A 21558-nucleotide genomic window follows, 5' to 3' on the forward strand; every position below is an offset into this window, starting at 1 on the left:
TTAGGACTATTGCTGAATTAGGCAGGATTCAGTTTCAAGGTCTGCACAGGCTTCTATGATGCCTGAGATATCAATTCCTCTCTGCCTCAGTTTCCCATCTGAAAATGATGACTGGAATAGCTTCTGGTTATGGTTCCAGGATAATATAGAAGATACATTTGAGGCTGGGTCTCTAGTGCAGAAGAAGCACTGTCGAAACACATGACATATGACTGGTTAACACAGTGCCACATGGAAACCATTGTACCTGTGTTTCAGTCTGCTATTCAGTTCTGTAGCTAAGGCGCTCTGGACAGTTTTCACCTCTTGTACTACGTAACTACAACCCTCTTTTTAGGTTTTCAGATTTTACAAAACTGGCCTTTTTTATTAAAAACTTAACTTTTCTATAGAAAGCAGTCTTTCTGACTGCTTTCCATTGAAAATGGGGTTTGATGGAATATATGTAGGACTGCAGCTGTCAATTCAAAATCCTTTTAAGAATTATCCTTCTTTCCATCTTAATGCCAAAATTAGCTCCATTTCAATAAAGCAGATCTTACATGTAGCATACCACAATTCAATTAATTTTGCCTAAGTTCATAGGCATTCTTACAAATTCCTATCTTAAGAGAGAAGGTACTAATTAACTCTTTCTTGCCAGCTTCTGAACGGGAAGTTGTAATTAATCCTCTGAAATCTTCATTATTCCCCAAGTTATAGCTAACATGTCAATAGCAATGTTATGTACAGGTACTTCAAGGTTTTAAAACAAAGGGTGAAGTATGCTTGAGGCCAAGTCTTGTCATTCTAATCCTCCGCTTGAGAATATTTAATGAATTAATTATGTCAAACTAAGAAATCAACTTGGCCATTGTTTAGCCAGAAGAATAAATTCATGTTTACTGATTTCACATACTGTTTTCCAGAGGAATAAAAGACAACAAATGTTGAAGTAAAGGAAAAATATATTTGACAGCCTGTTAGTCTTTAATCTGTGTTTTTGTTTTCCCAAGTGAATCAGCATAAAATTACTTAAGCAGGTGTTTCTGTAAATCTCATGATTTAGGAAGACAGTATATTGAATACCCTGCACATTTCTATTTGTTAGGTGACTTACTGACGCAAAAAAAATTGACTTCATGTTGTCACTCAATCATAGTGACTGCTCAAGTAATGATGAAGAATTTTGTTGTTACTACTATCTGTGTTTCATGGAAACACTTGTAGCAAACTCATAGTCAAGGTTCAGTTAGTTCTACGCCATTTATTCAGTTAAAATGAAGCTTTAATCTCATTTGTGAAGTTTAAAATAAACATTGATCATAAGCAAAGTATTAAGGGAACCGTTAGGATAAAATTTGAATTTCTGATTGTTTAGAGTAGTTTAGGGACTGATGCAAAATCTGCTGGAACTAATAAACTGACTCCCATTGACATAATGGTCTCTAGAATAGACACTGACAACAACTAAATTTCATCTCTTCTTAAATTCTCCAGATGTTAAATGATTTACAAGACACATAATTTATAAATGACTTCATTTTAACATTTCAAATGTAGGTAGTTTAAAACTACGAAGTTAAGGGAAAAATCCTGGTTACAGTGATGTTCATGTCATCTCCCTGACAATCCCCATATTTTGCAGAAGATTGCTCTTACCTCAAAAGATATAATGGAGGTCATATACATTAAATAATACTTCTTTATTTATTAGAAATACAGACATGAAAAATTGTAGGATTAATTTTGAAATTAAAGAAACAAAAAGAAGTTAAAGCTATGATTTCATTATCTTAACACTAAATAGCTGTTATTCATGTAACACTTCTAATAATGAGAAATAATAATTTTTACAATTGTTATTTTGATGCATATAAAATTTGTTCAGGTGAATTCAGATGCAGAACTGTGTAACCCTTAGCTATGCTTAAAAGAATACATTTTGTGATGTACAGAACACAGAGTCTTTGAAGAAACACCAGTGTTGAGGCAAAGAAAGGCTGTCATTTTTATTTTGGGAGAAGGATTCAGATTTATAGTCTCTATCACCTCATGTGATTCTGGCTGCACACACAACAGTGTGGACACAACAAAGTGTCTGGAGGCTATTATATTCTGACCCCTTCCTCCTGCAGTAAACTTGCACATGGCTTTAACTGAGATCTACCATAACCTATATACGATAATTTTCACTAGCAACTGGGCATTTTTTTCTGTTTACCCTTAGAAAGTGATCTTTTCTGTTCCATAAAAAAATGAAGGAACACATAATGGTCATGATTAATATTCAAGGATCACCTCCTTCAAGCTCAGGAGCGATGCATCCCAACAAAGAGGAAGTCAGGCAAAAACACCAGGAGGCCTGCATGGATGGAAAAACAAGGAGCTCCAGGACAAATTCAAACACAAAAAGGAAGCCTACAGAGGGTGGAAGCAAGGACAGGTAGCCTGGGAAGAATACAGAGAAATTGTCTGAGCAGCCAGGGATCAGGTTAGGAAAGCTAAAGCCCTGATAGAATCAAACTTGGCCAGGGACGTCAAGGACAACAAGAAAAGATTCTATAGGTACATCAATGATAAAAGGAAGACGAGGGAAAATGTGGACCCTCTCTGGAACGAAACAGGAGACCTGGTTACCTGGGACATGGAGAAGGCAGAGGTACTCAATGACTTTTTTGCCTTGGTCTTCACTGGCAAGTGCTTGAGGCTCACTGCCCAAGCCGCAGAAGGCAAAGGCGGGGACTGGGAGAATGAAGAGCCACCCACTGTGGGAGAAGATGAGGTTCAAGACCATCTAAGGCACCTGAAGGTGCACAAGTCCGTGGGACCCAACGAAAACCATCCGCGAGTCCTGAAGGAAGTGGTGGATGAAGTTGCTAAGCCACTATCCATCGTATTGGAGAAGTCGTGGCAGTCCGGTGAAGTTCCCACTGACTGGAAAAGGGGAAACATAACCCCCGTTTTTAAAAAGGGAAAAAAGGAAGACCCAGGGAACTACCGGCCAGTCAGTCTCACGCCTGTGCCTGGGAAGATCATGGAACAGATCCTCCTGGAAGCTATGCTAAAGCACAGGGAGGACAGGGAGGTGATTCAAGACAGCCAGCATGGCTTCACCAAGGGCAAGTCCTGCTTGATCAACCAAGTGGCCTTCTATGATGGAGGGACTACATCAGTGGACACGGGAAGGGCTACAGATGTCGTCCATCTGGACCTCTGTAAGGCCTTTGACACAGTCCCCCCCAACATCCTTCTCTCTAAACTGGAGAGGTATGGATTTGGTGGGTGGACTGTCCAGTGGGTGAAGAATTGGTTGGATGGTCGCATCCAGAGGGTAGTGGTCAATGACTCAATGCCCAGATGGAGATCGGTGACAAGTGGCATCCCACAGGGCTCCGTATTGGGACCGGTACTGTTTACTATCTTCATCAATGACATAGGCAGTGGGATCGAGTGCACCCTCAGCAAGTTTGCAGAGGACACCAAGCTGAGTGGTGTGGTCGACACGCCTGAGGGATGGGATGCCATCCAGAGGGACCTGGACAAGCTGGAGAAGTGGGCCTGTGTGAACATCATGAGGTTTAACAAGGCCAAGTGCAAGGTCCTGCACCTGGGTCGGGGCAACCCCCGCTATCAATACAGGCTGGGGGATGAAGGGCTTGAGAGGAGCCCTGCCGAGAAGGACTTGGGGGTACTGGTGGATGAAAAGCTGGACACGAGCCAGCAATGTGCGCTCGCAGCCCAGAAGGCCAATCGTGTCCTGGGCTGCATCCAAAGAAGCATGGCCAGCAGGTCGAGGGGAATAATTCTGCCCCTCTACTCTGCTCTGGGGAGACCCCACCTGCAGTACTGCGTCCAGCTCTGGAGCCCTCAGAATGAGAAAGACACGGACCTGTTGGAGTGGGTCCAGAAGAGGGCCACGAAAATGATGAGGGGGATGGAACACCTCTCCTATGAAGAAAGGTTGGGAGAGTTGGGGTTGTTCAGTCTAGAGAAGATAAGGCTTTGGGGAGACCTTCTTGCAGCCTATCAGTACTTCAAGGGGGCTTATACAAAAGATGGCGGCAAACTTCTTAATAGGTCCTGTAGCGACAGGACAAGGGGGAATGGCTTTAAACTAAAGGGGGGTAGATTTAGACTAGATAGAAGGAAGACATATTTTACGCTGAGGGTGGTGAAACACTGGCACAGGTTGCCCAGAGAGGTGGTGGATGCCCCATCCTTGGAAACATTCCAGGTCAGGTTGGATGGGGCTCTGAGCAACCTGATGTAGTTGAAGATGTCCCTGCCCACAGCAGGCGGGTTGGACTAGGTGACCTTTAGAGGTCCCTTCCAACCCAAACTATTCTATGATTCTATGATTTTATGACTCTATGATTCTGTCATGGTGGTAGTCTGTTATAGACCACCTAACAAGGATGAAGAGGCAGATGAAATATTCTACAAGCAGCTGGGAGAAGTCTCATGATCACCAGCCCTTGTTCCCCTGGGGGGTTTCGACTTACTAGATGTCTGCTGGAACTACAATACAGCAGAGAGGAAACAGTCTAGGAGGTTCCTAGAGTGTGTGGAAGATAACTTCCTGACACAGCTGGTGAGTGAGTCAACTAGGGAAGGTGCCCTGCTGGACCTGTTGTTTGCGAACAGAGAAGGACTTGTGGGTGATGTGATGGTCGGAGGCCGTCTTGGGTGTAGCGATCATGAAATGATGGAGTTTTCAATTCTCAGAGAAGTAAGGAGGGGGGTCAACAGAACTGCCACCTTGGTCTTCCAGAGGGCAGACTTTGGCCTGTTTAGGAGCCTGGTTGACAGAGTCCCTTGGGAGGCAGTCCTGAAGGGTGAAGGAGTCCAGGAAGGGTGGACATTCTTCAAGAAGGAAATCTTAAAGGCACAGGAGCAGGCCTGCGAAAGATGAGCCATCAGGGAAGAAGACCAGTCTGGCTGAACAGTGAGCTTTGGCTGGAACTCAGGGTAAAAAAGAGAGTTTATGAACTTTGGATGAATGGGCAGGCAACTCAGGAGGACTAGAAAGATGTCATGAGGCTATGCAGGGAGAAAATTAAAAGGGCCAAAGCCCCACTAGAATTTAATCTGGCTACTGCTGTAAGAGACAATAAAAAATGTTTCTATAAACACATTCACAACAAAAGAAGGGCTAAGGAGAATCTCCATCCTTTATTGGATGTGGGGGGAAACATAGTGACAAAGGCTGAGGAAAAGGCTGAGGTACTTAATGCCTTCTTTGCCTCCGTCTTTAATAGTAAGACCAGTTGTTCTCCCAATACCCAGCCCCCTGAGCTGGAAGACAGAGATGGGGAGCAGAATGAAGCCCCCATAATCCAAGGGGAAATGGTTAGCGACCTGCTACACCACTTAGACACACACAAGTCTATGGGGCTGGATGGGATCCACCCAAGGGTACTGAGGGAGGTGGCCGAAGTGCTCACCAAGCCACTTTCAATCTTTTATCAGCAGTCCTGGCTAACCGGGGAGGTCCCAGTTGACTAGAGCTTAACAAATGTGACGCCCATCTACAGGAAGGGTTGGAAGGAGGATCTGGGGAACTACAGGCCTGTCAGTCTGACCTTGTTGCTGGCAAAGGTTACAGAGCAGCTCACCTTGAGTGCCATCACATGACACGTACAGGACAACCAGGTGATCAGGCCCAGTCAGCATGGGTTTATGAAAGGCAGGTCCTGCTTGACCAACCCGATCTCCTTCTATGACAAGATGACCCACTTAGTGGATGAGGGAAAGACTGTGGATGTGGTCTACTTAGACTTTAGTAAAGCCTTTGACACCATTTCCCACAACATTCTCCTGGAGAAACTGGCTGCTCATGGCTTGGATGGGTGTACTCTTCATGGGGTCAAAAACTGGCTGGATGGCCGGGCCCAAAAAGTTGTGGTGAATGGAGTTCAATCCAGTTGGCAGCCGGTCACGAGCGGTGTTCCCCAGGGCTCAGTATTGGGGTCAGTTCTGTTCAATATCTTTATCAATGATCTGGATGAGGGGATCGAGTGCACCCTCAGTAAGTTTGCAGACGACACCAAGTTGGGCGGGAGTGTTGATCTGCTTGAGGGTAGGAAGGCTCTACCAGAGGGATCTGGACAGGCTGGATTGATGGGCCAAAGGCAGCTGTATGAGGTTCAACAAGGCCAAGTGCCGGGTCCTGCACTTGGGTCACAACAACCCCATGCAACATGACAGGCTTGGGGAAGAGTGGCTGGAAAGCTGCCTGTCGGAAAAGGACCTGGGGGTGCTGGTCGACAGCCGGCTGAACATGAGCCGGCAGTGTGCCCAGGCGGCCAAGAAGGCCAATGGCATCCTGGCCTGTATCAGAAATAGTGTGGCCAGCAGGAGTAGGGAAGTGATTGTGCCCCTGTACTCGGCACTGGTGAGGCCGCACCTCAAATGCTGTGTTCAGTTTTGGGCCCCTCACTACAAGAAAGACATCGAGGTGCTGGAGCGTGTCCAGAGAAGGGCAACGAGGCTGGTGAGGGGTCTGGAGAACAAGTCTTATGGAGGAGCGGCTGAGGGAACTGGGGTTGTTTAGCCTGGAGAAAAGGAGGCTGAGGGGAGACCTCATCGCTCTCTACAACTACCTGAGAGGAGGTTGTAGCGAGGTGGGTGTCGGTCTCTTCTCCCAAGTAACTAGCAATAGGACAAGAGGAAATGGTGTCAAGTTGCGCCAGGGGAGGTTTAGATTGGATGTAAGGAAAAATTTCTTCACTGAGAGGGTTGTCAAGCATTGGAAGAGGCTGCCCAGGGAAGTGGTTGAATCACCATCCCTGCTGATTTAAAAGACGTGTATATGTGGCACTTAGGGACATGGTTTAGTGGTGGACTTGGCAGTGTTGGGTTAACAGTTGGACTTGATGATCTTAAAGGTCTTTTCCAAGCTAAATGATTCTATGATTCCATGATTCTAAGTCACTGTTCGGTCTATAGTGCTGATCTATATTGGAACAAAAGGGGTAGAAGCAAGATTCTCCACAAACTGTGGAGATTGCAGAAATGTCAGCATCTGCACAGTGAAGTGCTCCAGGCCATTTATTTTACATATAGCTGGTCACTGGTTGACTACATATTTTAGACAACTGTCTGTTATAATTACTGATGGGAAATCTTGAGTGTTTACTGACTAACCTTTTCTTAACTTCTTTGTATCCCTGTAGGAATCCAGGGATGCAAACAGTAAAAAAAAAAAAAAAAAGACTAATTCCTTTTACTATGTCTTCCCCCTCTCTATAAATTAGTTCCCATATTACTTTCTTCATAGTGCACAGAATGACACCTGCCATTTCCCTCAAATTTAACTCTCTACAGAAACACAAAAAAAAGGTGGAGGGGTGGAGGGAAATAAATAGCTAGTTATAACTGAATCTATAGACCTCCTTCCTTCCTTCAGGAGCATTCAGCTGTCTGAAGTTTATCACCATGGCCACTGATGAAACAGTATCAGGCTCCTTAGGTAATAGCTGAGGATTAAACAGATAATCTAATGCACATCCTTCTTATGGATTTTGATGCCTAAGACTGACACTATTCTTCATCAAGATCCCTTCTAGAGATCTATAATCCTCACAGATCATACTCCCGTTTGAGCTCAGTTTTCCCTTTGAAATCTTTTCCTTAGCCCTGGCACACCCTGAGGGTGTGGCAACATGGATCTATTCAGGCTCACCTTAATTATCCAATCCTCCCTTTCTTGATATGAAAACTAGTAAACTTTTCAGAGTTGCTAAAGCTGTATTTCAAAGGACAAACCTGTAGAAAAAGAAAGACTCATATTTGAGCCTAATATACTGATTCTTCATCTGTATAACCTGTGCCTTTCACAAATACAGTCCTTATTCCCAATGTCAGAAATTGCCAGAAGGACAGTGAATTTAACGGAAGTAATGATGTTAAAATTCCACATATTGAGAAAAAATTTGGGTTTTCAAACTGTGTTTATGAGTTGTACTTCTGTGAGACTCTGAGAATCATTTTTCCTTTAGTTAAATGAACCATGAAGTTCCTAGGTTTTTCTGAGACTTTGACCTCATGATATTTTGTACTTCTGAGTCATGATTTACTTCTTGAAATCACTTGCTGCTATTATTAAATCAGTTTGGATTTTGCTCTTAAATGATGTCACTATCAAGAAAAAAATATAGGCTGTTTTTTTCTTTTGATTTACAAGAAACAAATGTAAATGAACACTATCCTTTTCTACTCTTTCTACCACATGTGTTCTACTAATGTAAATAACCTAAACAAGACCAAAAGAAAGAAATATTTCAATAATATTAGTTTTTTATGTCTTTAAAGTAACCTTATAAAGAAAGTAAATTTTAACAGTGATTAAAAAATAACTTTTTCTTGTGCAAAGCTAATATTAGTTTGTTTTTAAACTTTTAGTAAAAATGCAACTGATAATTTGTGATTTCCACAACAAACCTCAAAATGTAACCATGACTAATTAGGTTTAATTTGTGAAATATTACAGTCAGATTCCACACTGAATCACAGAATCATAGAATAGTTTGGGTTGGAAGGGACCTCTAAAGGTCATCTAGTCCAACCCGCCTGCTGTGGGCAGGGACATCTTCAACTACATCAGGTTGCTCAGAGCCCCATCCAACCTGACCTGGAATGTTTCCAAGGATGGGGCATCCACCACCTCTCTGGGCAACCTGTGCCAGTGTTTCACCACCCTCAGCGTAAAATATGTCTTCCTTCTATCTAGTCTAAATCTACCCCCCTTTAGTTTAAAGCCATTCCCCCTTGTCCTGTCGCTACAGGACCTATTAAGAAGTTTGCCGCCATCTTTTGTATAAGCCCCCTTGAAGTACTGATAGGCTGCAAGAAGGTCTCCCCAAAGCCTTCTCTTCTCTAGACTGAACAACCCCAACTCTCCCAACCTTTCTTCATAGGAGAGGTGTTCCATCCCCCTCATCATTTTCGTGGCCCTCTTCTGGACCCACTCCAACAGGTCCGTGTCTTTCTCATTCTGAGGGCTCCAGAGCTGGACGCAGTACTGCAGGTGGGGTCTCCCCAGAGCAGAGTAGAGGGGCAGAATTATTCCCCTCGACCTGCTGGCCATGCTTCTTTGGATGCAGCCCAGGACACGATTGGCCTTCTGGGCTGCGAGCGCACATTGCTGGCTCGTGTCCAGCTTTTCATCCACCAGTACCCCCAAGTCCTTCTCGGCAGGGCTCCTCTCAAGCCCTTCATCCCCCAGCCTGTATTGATAGCGGGGGTTGCCCCGACCCAGGTGCAGGACCTTGCACTTGGCCTTGTTAAACCTCATGATGTTCACACAGGCCCACTTCTCCAGCTTGTCCAGGTCCCTCTGGATGGCATCCCATCCCTCAGGCGTGTCGACCACACCACTCAGCTTGGTGTCCTCTGCAAACTTGCTGAGGGTGCACTCGATCCCACTGCCTATGTCATTGATGAAGATAGTAAACAGTACCGGTCCCAATACGGAGCCCTGTGGGATGCCACTTGTCACCGATCTCCATCTGGGCATTGAGTCATTGACCACTACCCTCTGGATGCGACCATCCAACCAATTCTTCACCCACTGGACAGTCCACCCACCAAATCCATACCTCTCCAGTTTAGAGAGAAGGATGTTGGGGGGGACTGTGTCAAAGGCCTTACAGAGGTCCAGATGGACGACATCTGTAGCCCTTCCCGTGTCCACTGATGTAGTCCCTCCATCATAGAAGGCCACTTGGTTGATCAAGCAGGACTTGCCCTTGGTGAAGCCATGCTGGCTGTCTTGAATCACCTCCCTGTCCTCCCTGTGCTTTAGCATAGCTTCCAGGAGGATCTGTTCCATGATCTTCCCAGGCACAGGCGTGAGACTGACTGGCCGGTAGTTCCCTGGGTCTTCCTTTTTTCCCTTTTTAAAAACGGGGGTTATGTTTCCCCTTTTCCAGTCAGTGGGAACTTCACCGGACTGCCACGACTTCTCCAATACGATGGATAGTGGCTTAGCAACTTCATCCACCACTTCCTTCAGGACTCGCGGATGGTTTTCGTTGGGTCCCACGGACTTGTGCACCTTCAGGTGCCTTAGATGGTCTTGAACCTCATCTTCTCCCACAGTGGGTGGCTCTTCATTCTCCCAGTCCCCGCCTTTGCCTTCTGCGGCTTGGGCAGTGAGCCTCAAGCACTTGCCAGTGAAGACCAAGGCAAAAAAGTCATTGAGTACCTCTGCCTTCTCCATGTCCCAGGTAACCAGGTCTCCTGTTTCGTTCCAGAGAGGGTCCACATTTTCCCTCGTCTTCCTTTTATCATTGATGTACCTATAGAATCTTTTCTTGTTGTCCTTGACGTCCCTGGCCAAGTTTGATTCTATCAGGGCTTTAGCTTTCCTAACCTGATCCCTGGCTGCTCAGACAATTTCTCTGTATTCTTCCCAGGCTACCTGTCCTTGCTTCCACCCTCTGTAGGCTTCCTTTTTGTGTTTGAATTTGTCCTGGAGCTCCTTGTTTTTCCATCCATGCAGGCCTCCTGGTGTTTTTGCCTGACTTCCTCTTTGTTGGGATGCATCGCTCCTGAGCTTGAAGGAGGTGATCCTTGAATATTACCCAGCTTTCTTGGGCCCCTCTTCCCTCCAGGGCTTTGTCCCATGGCACTCTACCAAGCAGACCCCTGAAGAGGCCCAAGTCTGCTCTCCTGAAGTCCAGGGGAGTGAGCTTGCTGTGCGCCCTCCTCGGTGCCTTAAGGATCTTGAACTCCACCATTTCATGGTCACTGCAGCCCAGGCTGCCCTTGAGCTTCACATTCCCCACCAACCCCTCCTTGTTGGTGAGAACAAGGTCCAGCATAGCACCTCTCCTTGATATCTGCCTTGTTGGGCTTCCCCTTGATTCTTACCCATAAACGCTCAACCCTATCATCACCATCATCAAGCTCTAGACAATCAAAACACTCCCTAACACACAGGGCTACCCCACCACCTCTCCTTCCTTACCTATCCCTTCTGAAGAGTTTATAGCCATCTATTGCAGCACTCCAGTTATGTGAGTCATCACACCATGTTTCCGTGATGGCAACTATATCATAGTTTTCCTGCTGCACAATGGCTTCCAGCTCCTCCTGTTTGTTGGCCATGCTGCGTACATTGGTGTTGATGCACTTCAGTTGGGCTATTGATCCTGCCACCTTTTTGGAGGGAGAAGCCCTGATTCCTACGCGACCATTCTCAGGCACTTCCGTGGTTTTTAACACTTCAATAACCCTTGCATCTTTGCTGCTGCATGGATCTCCATCCCCTACCTCCACTGAGATGGTAGACTAAAGGACCTTGCTAGCACACTGTCCGTCAATCATTGGCATGCTGCCCCCAGGCTTATCTCTAGCAAGCCTGGTTTTATCCCTTTCCCCCTTCAAATCTAGTTTAAAGCTCTTTCAATGAGCCCTGTTAACTCCTGCGTTAAGATCTTTTTCCCCCTTTGAGACAGGTGTACTCCATCTGTCACCAGCAGGCTTGATGTCATATAAACTGACCTGTGATCAAAACCCCCAAAATTCTGCCAGTGACATCAGGCTCGGAGCCAGGTATGGATCAGCTGGGTCTGCCTGTTTCTTCCCTCATCATTCCCTGAAACTGGAAGGATAGAGAAGAATACTACTTGTGCTCCTGATCCCTTAACCAGTCATCCCAAGGCCCTGAAGTCTCTCTTGATTGCCTTTAGACTTCTTGTTGTGACTTCATTGCTGCCTACATGAAAAATCAATAATAGGTAATAATCCAAGGGCTGTACCAAGGTAGGAAGTTTTCTCTTCACAACTTTAACCCAGGCCCCAGGGAGGCAGCAGACTTCCCTAAGAAGTGGGTCAGGTCTGCATACTGGACCTTCTGTTCCCTTTAGAAGGGAGTCTCCTATGACAATGACCCATCTTTTTTTCTTTATGGAAGCAGTTTTGATGCAGGGCATAGGCCGACTTAACCTTGGCGACACCTCCAACCTAAATGAACCATCATCCTTGTCATTGTTCGGTTCCACTTGCAGAGCCTCGTACCTATTATGCAAGGGCACAACCAAGCATGAGTAATGTGACTAATAATTATTTAAAGAGGAAGAAGATCAATTTTTTTACCAAAATATAACCTCCTATTTATAAACTCAGGAACAAATGTAGCTTGTCAGCTTCCGAATCCTAAAATAAAGAATACTAGGTTTTAAAAGATCATAAAAGAATTGATCTGCAAAGACAATTGACAGCTTTTTATACCAGTACACAAATACTTTCTTAAGCAAGGAATAAGAATTATAAGAAAGCTCCCTTACTCTTACTGTGTCTCACATTGCACATATTACTGCTGCAATTTTCTGCTCTTTCATGCCTCTAAGATTACTGTTTCTTCTGTACATAACAGAAGTTGACAGTAATGGGAAATACATGTAAATTCTCTTGAGCTCTACCTGCAAGAGTGCAGTGGCTGCCTTTTTACTGGCTTTATCTGGAATTGGACAGAGGAGCTAATGACAGCAAAATGTAGCAAGGCAAAGATATTATTTTAATTTAAAATAAAATATATATAAATATGTCACTCGATACTCAAAGACAAGGAGAGTAGCTCAACTGCTACCTAGTGTGCAGAGTCCAGTGAGATGAACCAGAAGAAAGAAGAACCAACCCAACATTTACAGTTGTAAGATTCCTATAAAAAAGGCATCTGACCTCATTATTATGTACTTGATTGTATGTCCTGCTAGGCTCCAGTCTTTCAGGCTGTCAGGTTACTGAACCTCTCCCCATAGTTTGAGCTTTCTGCAGGACTATGTATACTTTGCTGTTGATTTGGATGTGTGCAGTAGATCTGGTCCTTCCCTGCAGTGCTAGCTTTGCTATGTGTCACCAGATCAGCTGTGCTGTGCCTACCTACAGCTGGTAGGCTGGTGGGCATCTGGCTGCGTTTGAGAAGAGCCAGGAGCTGGCCCACAGGTGAATGAATTGGCTTGGTGATCTGCAAACGGGTCATTGCTTTAGGATAAGAAACACTAACACAAGTAAAAATTACAAATGAAAATACAAAGTTGCTGTGTTTTCTTAGCCATTTAAACACATCATATATGAACTATAATATATTATTCCCATTGTATTAATCTAAAAACAGATGTTACAATACCCTGCTTCATCTGAAGAAACCTAAAATCTTCAGTGCAGAAAATATACTGCACTGCACTAAAAAGAATGCTAAAAGTAGTTTTAAGTAACATGTCTTTCAACAAGTCCACCAATTAATTTTGTAAATTAGGAGTAACATTTTCAAATGTTTCATAATTTTCTTCTTCCCTGATAAGTCATATAAAGGAAACAGTAATTTTTTCTTAAATACGGTGCTTCAAATAAGCTGAAGCACCTATCTTCAGAAAAGCTCAACCTGAATATTCTCATTTGAAAGAAGACTAGTAACTTTACCATAATGACACTGGGCATGCGCACAGTAGTAGAAGATAAAAATACCTCAGTTGATTTTTTTTTGAGAAACTGATGACAACCTTCTGCATATTTTGTTTCATTGTCCCTGTTTAAAAATGGAAAAAATATATACCACAATCACAAATATGTTGTGAGATCAAGTGTTTGGTGAGCCATGTACAAATACAGAACACTATAAATGATAAGTATCATTGTTATTATTATAAACATATGCCTAGATTTCTTTACAAAGTATTCACTTTATTACACAGAAAATTAGTTATATTTTATTACTTATGTGATTCTAGCAGTGAAAACATACCTTATCTTCTCAAACTGCACTTAGAAACCAATATTCTTCATGCTAATATATTTGGCTAACGTCTCTTCAAACATCTGAAGATGAACATTTGACCATGCTTTAGTTTAGGTCTGATGTTAAGTCGCAAAATACCAAACAAAAATACTGAATCACTGACAATTTCAGATCACATAAACAGTTACTGATCAGATAGAGAATGATCCTTTCTCAAGAAACAAAGCAGTCCACATGTTCATTTATCCATAAACTTCAAAACAGTCTTAACAGACCTCTGGATAACAGATAAACCTTTCTCTGTATCCATACTCACTCTGTGCTTTCAGCAAGTCTGGAAACAGACAGAGGCTCGATCATTTGATTCCAACTCTTAGAATAAACCTGAGAGTAGTACTTGTCATAAGATAACATAAGAAATAACATGATAATCATTACAGAAATGTGGCTGTGAGGAAAAGAGGAGGTGGGCTTTTCTGCAGCTGAAAGTCAGAAGAAATAGCCTAGTTCCAAAGCAGTGAATAGACAGCATTTTAACCGTATTTAGATCAAGATAAAATAAGATTATATGGAGTAACCTTTTACAAATTAAAGTAATTTTTTATAATAGCAACTGACACAATGAAAGAAGGGTCTGGACCTGAAACCTCTTCCACTAAATCTGTTCATATAGAGGACTCATTTGGAGAGACTTCAAGCTTCCGTTAAAATGTCATCTCTGAATTTACGCAAGAATTTCTGTTCTAATGGGTTAATTCCCATTTGGTTTTTAATATCTACTCTTTCTTATTACATTTACTTGTGATCTTACTTAGCATCCACATCATACTCAGCAGCTGCATACATTTCGTATCATTCTATGATATTAATTTTCTTTTTCATATCTATATGTCATTGTTCTCTTTCTTATTCATTGGATTGCATCAGTGGTCCTAATGCTTTTTAGCTGCTGAGGCTGTCTCGTCTGCTTTCCACTCCAGAGGGCTACTGTCTAGGTTGGGATGCTGCCTGCTGCAGTCTGTACCTCCTCTTCCAGTTTATACTTCCAGGCTTGGTGTCCCCAAGGACACCTCTTGGATTACATATTCGAAGTAATGTTGTTTTCCTCTGTTGAAGACCTCATGTCCACAGGACAGGTTTCTTCAGCTCTAGTGGTTTCAGTTAAGATGTGGGACTCAGAAGTATTTGGGAATAAAAATTAGATTTTGGGAAGAGTCACATTTTGATAAACTCTTCACTCCCCATTTTGGACTGGCTGCTCTGTGACCCGTCTTCACCTGCTCCCTGATTTGTTGCAGTAAGGTTTTATCTAAAAAAGCAGGCTGAAATGTTGTGCATTTGTAAGAAAGAGGAATATCACACTTTTAGAGAAACTCTGAAACAGGCGCTGTTCAGTTTTGGTTGTGGGGGAAGGAAAATCAACCTCGGTGTGTATACATAATGTAATTAATGAAGTGAAAACAGTGGTCAGCATAAAATGTTTTGTATATTTGATTTGAAATATTAAGGTTTGCCTATGCAGAGAAGTTAGTGAAAATTAATGAACATAAATTAAAGCATAAATTTACAGTCAATACTCAATACTGACTGCCCGTCTGTCTGAAAAATTCTGCTACCTACTACAAGTGTCTTTTCATGAGGCTATTTACTCCACTTGCAAAGCATGGCATGATACCCCATGCGTATAGAGCACTGCGTGTTTGCAGGTGAAGTTAATAAGAAGTGATGACTGTGCTGTAAATTTACACCCTAGATTGCTGCAAATGATTTTTTCTATGTAGGAAAATTCTTAGAGAAGCAGTATGATTGTCTATTATCATCCATAGTTTCAAAATGTGTTAAGGGCTGTCATTCAAGAATTATATATGCCAAGTTTAGATTAATTAGATACAAGGCAAAGAAAATGGCTGCTTTGACAAAGAGAGCATGATGAGTGACCTTTCTAAGTGGAAACAAAATTCTTTAATTGAATGTTTCAGTAAAAGGTGGTGGGGGTTTTTTTCCTGTCAAATCACTGGAGATATAGAGCAGTTTCAGAAGGCTACACGGTATGTGGATGGCATGTAATTTCCTGATATTTTCAAAATCTAACTTTGTTCCTGTATTTCTGAAAACACCAGAGATGAGTGGTGTGCGATTTATTTATTTATTTATTTTTAAATTACTTTTCTTTTAAGTAATTTGGTCACATAATTTTACATTTGGTTCAGAAGGATAAGAAGTATTTAAAAGAGAAAGAGTATACGAATGATTTTAAATATAGGTAGAGAAATAGTTTAAGATAAAAATAGTTATTTCCTTGGTGAATCTGAGTTTTTTTTCCTGTATTTTTCTTTTGACAATGCTTTACTCTGTGTCAGACAGAAAGATGTTTGTCCTCTGCCAGTAGACAAAAGGGACAGAGACAAACCTGTGCCAGTTGTTCTGTCTGTTCCAACTTTTGTATGTTAGCAGTAGTCACAAAAATTATTTTTATCCTTTTTCCCAACCCAATTCAAGCCACAAAGTTGTGGTACACCTGCATCATACTGTCGAGCATTGTATTTTCCCTTCATCACACAACAGGCTTTTGAATATATCCTGAAAATGTCTTTAGGCAGACAGATGAACCTAACTAAAGCTTCACTGGCTTCCTTGAATACTTCTCTGTGCAGTGTCAGTAGGAGGCTGGAGCCTGAAGCAGAGTCATATGCACACATACTTGAGAAACTTTCCTGTAACAATGAATTTGATTCACCACCAACTCTGTCGCGGCGTGTGTGGTGTGGGGAAAAGGGAAAGAAAAGGCAAAATAACCTTTTGGTATACATATTGTTTTGAGTTTTTAATGTGGTTCAGTATTAAGAATATTATAACAATTATTTTAAACTGCAGGTTTTTAACTTTAGAAAAAGTTTTCATTCAAAAAACTCTTTTGCTTTCAGACACTGAAAATCTTTATCAGTGCCCTCTGAATGACAGCTTAAGTTGCATCAATACTTCAGCATTTCATAATGAAGTTACAGAGCAAAGTGGTCATCCATAGCACATAGTGCTTCTGCTTTAACCTTATCCCGATTATTTTCTCTTTTTAAGCAATCAATGATTTTCATTTTTCTTTCTGTAGATGTTTCAATACTATTTTAATATGATGATAGTCAGCTGGTGCACATAATCCATTTTTTTCTCCTTCTATAGGGGGAACTGCTTACTTAACTCTTGGTTCTACTTTTTTCACTATATACAGTTTTGTTTTGTCAGCAAGTTTAAGCTTTTCAAAGTTGAATTGTCTGCTCAGGTGATTTATGAAGATTATAAATAAAGGCCTAAATACCCAAAGAAATTCCATCTATGGTATAACTCCTCCTAACAAGATTATAGTTCTTCTATCCACCTGCATAAACTGCTGTATCTGCTCTGGTGCTAAAGTATGTGTTTTTGAAGCTTATCTGGAACACATTTCTCTGCACAAGGGAGAAACTGATACTGAAATAACATTTTATATTATAATGTGTTCCACCTGTGCAAAACATGCTTCTGTAGATCAACTGCTCTATGTGCAGGTGAATCTCCATTGAAGAGCAGTAGTCTTCAGAGGCTACCAGAAATGATATCTAACCTTTTTTCACCCACTCTGTGCTGCGAAGGCTGAATGGCAGACAGCGTATAAATAGCACTTGAAGAAATAACTTAAAGCTACTGATCATTACCTGACTGTGTTGAGTGAATAAAGTGTGTGGTCAGATATTCATCTGGTATTAACAGGTAGAATTACAATGAGAGGTCTTTAGGGAAAATAGTATTTCTTGATGGTAGTTTGCTCACAAGTAAACTCTGTTCTGCATGCAAGTGACCCTTTGCAACTCTCTGCTCTGGGAGATGTTTTTGCTGCCAAAAACTTTCATACGGTTGCTGTTTCCAAAAACTCCCTCTCCTTAAAATAAGAGGTGGGCAGAGAACAGGATGCAAACTATGCTCACTGTTCTGTCTGCAGCAACACACTTCTAACTAGACCGTTTCCCACTGCTCGTCTTCTGTCATATGATGCAATGGATGGGGAAACCCAAGTGCCAGGAAAAAGTCTTTAGAGGTCCAGAGGCAAGGACTTTATGTCAGTAAGTCATCAGTACAATTAATGTGATTAGCAACCTGCTTGTTGTTGGGTCTGCCATCATTTAAAAACAGGGATCTTGGGAGCAGGTCATGGGCTCAATGGGTAGTGTTGGTTGGTGCAAATGTAGTTGCCATTTGATTACACTTCTAGATTGAGGAAGAAGGAGAGGGATAAGTATCATTCAAATACCTCTCAGGTATGTAAATAAAATATAGTATTATAGAGATACCTCCACTGGATTAAAATGAACTTGTTTTGGTAATGAAAACATCCTTTATGGAGCCCTGGATGTGCTGCTTTATCCAGTTTATAGTACTACTTGCTTAAAATTAGCTCAGTTATCTCTCAGCTATGCTGCAGGGTCAAAACTTTTTCTGGAGTGACTTTTCAGCAGCACAACAGCTCAGTGTTGTACCAATCATTAAAAACTAGCCTGCAGAAATCACAAAATACATGAATTTATACATAATTATATCACTGCCATTTACTTCCCCTAACTACACTGTTTGATCTTCATTCAAACCATCAGCAAGTTGAAAATTTTGGAATTTCTAAGCTGAACTGAAAAGGAAAATAAGTTGTGATATTTTACCTTAGGAAAAAGATAAAGGACTGTGAGGTAATGTTAAGTATTAGGCTAGGAGGTGATCATGCTCCTACATATCCTACTTCAGATATGAAGCCAAAGCCTTTTGATCCACTCAAGGTGTTTCAATTTAATTAAAAAAGAAAAATAAGAAGCAGGAAAAATTATTAATTTGAGTAGATAGTGTAAAGGGTACTACCACTGTATAGGTGTCACATTGAGAAAATTATTATCATAAAACTTGATTATCGGTTAGGAAATAAAATGCACGTATATTTTTGTTAAATTAGTTTGTCTCTGTTTCTTGCTAGACATGTAGCTCGGTAGCAAAGAAATACAATTGTATTGACTATGGTAATATAAAAATAAATGTTAATGTAATTTTGACTGAAGTAATTTTTATCAAGAAGAATGATTTCCTAAAATTTTAATTAAGGTAATTAGAGCTTTTAAGTATGGATTAAAGTAGATAAAATAATTATAATTTATTAAGTGTTAATTGGGCCCTGTATCATCTTAACTTAATCTAATAAACAGCGGTCTTTAAAAATAAACTCAATGCAAATTTCTCTCCATAATTCTTAAAAAATAAAAATTCTAATTTTCATAAAATAGTTGTAACTTCATGTGATGCAGTTCTGCACTTCCTTATTCAAGCACACAAGAACAAGATTTCTAGCCTAATCTTTCTAAGAGTTGAGATGTTTATCTGAACTGCACATACCTTGTGAATTCCTGCTCTTTCAATATGCTTTGCAACAGAAGTTTTCAGAACTTTTTGCAGCTTATAGTGATAAAACTCTCAATACTCCTCTGAGATAACAAAACTTAATATATTACCTTAGTTGCAGACCTCAGCTCTTCCCTGTTTTTTGTGGGTTTATTTTAAGGGAAAAAAAATGGTGAATTTGAAGTATGTGGGTTGGGTGTAGAAATTACTTGTGATATTGATAAACCCTACCAGGAAATGGCCTTGGTAAAAACATCATTTGCATGAAGGACAGATTTGTGCATGTATCTGAAGTATTATATGAGAATCAATACCTCGCAGAATTGTTCTTGAGATTTCTTACATAAAAAGTCCTATTTTCTTCAGGTTGGAAAGCCTATTCATTTGAAAGTAAAGAAGTGTTTTGTTAGGAAAGAATTAAAAATTAGAAACAATTAATACTTTCTTTTCCACCTACTGGGAATTTCTACAATTCAGCTTATGAGATCTTCTGTACAAACTAATGTTCCCCAGAGTATATTCTGGGACTGGATTATCAGAACACAGGTAGATCACTGAATTTGGAATATGAATGAGGAAGAGACATATTTGCTTCTTCACTTAACACTTCCAAAATTCATGAACTTCCCCTCCTTCGTCTGTTTTGAATTTTGTTAAGGAGTTTGTGAATCAGTTGGGAGTCAGCAAAACATTAGCATTAATGAGTTCATTTCCACACAAATTGGCTTATTATCATGCTGACTTCCAGTGTTTTGTGACAGTCATGAACTCAGTCCTCCTGCAAGGAGTGTTCATTTGCTTGCCTCACTCAAAATGGGGTGGGGGGGAGGAGGTAAATAAATTAAAAAAAAAAAAAAAAAGGCATACAAACGTACTAGTTCATTGATGCAGCAAACCCTGTGGTTTCTCTGTAGTTAGTTTTAGAGAACTCTGAGTACAGTATTTCTTTGCTTCATTTCTCAGAATGTACTAATTCTGTCTGGCAGTTGGTGAAAACTAATACCCAGAATCTGACTTTGCAAATTACATAAAGGAGATCTAATTTCAATTTTGTAGCAAAATATCTGACCCTAATTATTATAATTTCATAGAAGTACACTCAAATGGGAATACATTGTGGGAATATACTTGTAGTACCCAAATAACCTTCCAACAATTCTCTCATTATCTGATGCAGATTTGTTGTTTTACACAATGCCATAATATATTTGTGCCATAGCTATCAGATTAATAATACCGCTGATCATTCAGTCTTTCTCAGAAGAAATACTGAATGTCAAGCTGTTAGTAATCTTTTTCAAGTGGGACATTATGTTCATTTCCCTTCAGACCACTGATTTGGTCCTTAATCCATTTGTAACTCACTGTGATTATGCTCAGCAGGCTTATGAACTATATTACAGCTCTACTCCTGCAGGCTTCTTATGTCTCATAAAGCCTGATAAGATAAAGTAGGTATGGTTTATTCCATCATCCCAATCAGATTCTTAATGCAGATGCAGGTTAGTCAGCCTGTTTCATTATGTCCTTTCTTCATGTCAGTTCTGGAATGGCGTGAATTCATCCCGTGACCTGAGATTACAGTTGTCTCTTTATGTCCTTTACCTTCACTATAGGTCAGGCCTGTGGGTATAAGTAGCTCTTTTTTCCCAGGGACAAAGCTTCTATCACAAGACTTCTTCTGGCTAATAAGATTTACATTAATTACCACAGCTATGGCCATGGCAGCGCAACTGTGCATTAATAACTTTGAGATATCTGTGTTTCCATAATATACATCACATGCTAATATAATATTCTTTGACATTTCTGTCCTTCCGAAGTCTTCTATCTGTCACAACATAATAAATCCATATTCTCTAGTGCTCATATCTCCAATATGTATTTTTCTCAGAGTGAAGATCTGTGACCTCTGTTACACAGGATGTCAAACTGAATAGAACACAGTGGTCTTTTCTGTTCCTTAAATCACTGATAAATATTTATCTGTCACTTTTAGGCTCCAAATGCTTATCATGTACATATGAAAATACAAGAAGCGACGCTGTACTCATCATTTATTGCCGTATTTATTGTAGGAACAGGAGTGTTATTGCTCATCAACAATGTTATGGGAGCCCCGAAACTGTGTATTTCCAGTTTGCTGCTGATTACTTCAATAACTGATATATGTGCATGCATAATACATGAGAAAAACTAAATGTCTTTCAAACTCTATCCTGTCAATTAAAAATAGTGAACTCAAATTTCCAAGAAAAAATGATCCAATGTTAAATTTTTAAGTAATGATACAAGCTTAGTGTTACTGAAAAGATTTTGGAATACCTGTTTTAAAAGATTGTCTGACACTCTGATATTACCCAGATCACATTTTAAATACCTGTATTACTATAATGGGTGCTATGAAAGGTTGATCCATCAAA

The sequence above is a fragment of the Aptenodytes patagonicus genome, chromosome 2 (genome assembly GCF_965638725.1).
Source record: "Aptenodytes patagonicus chromosome 2, bAptPat1.pri.cur, whole genome shotgun sequence".
Lineage (NCBI taxonomy): Eukaryota > Metazoa > Chordata > Aves > Sphenisciformes > Spheniscidae > Aptenodytes > Aptenodytes patagonicus.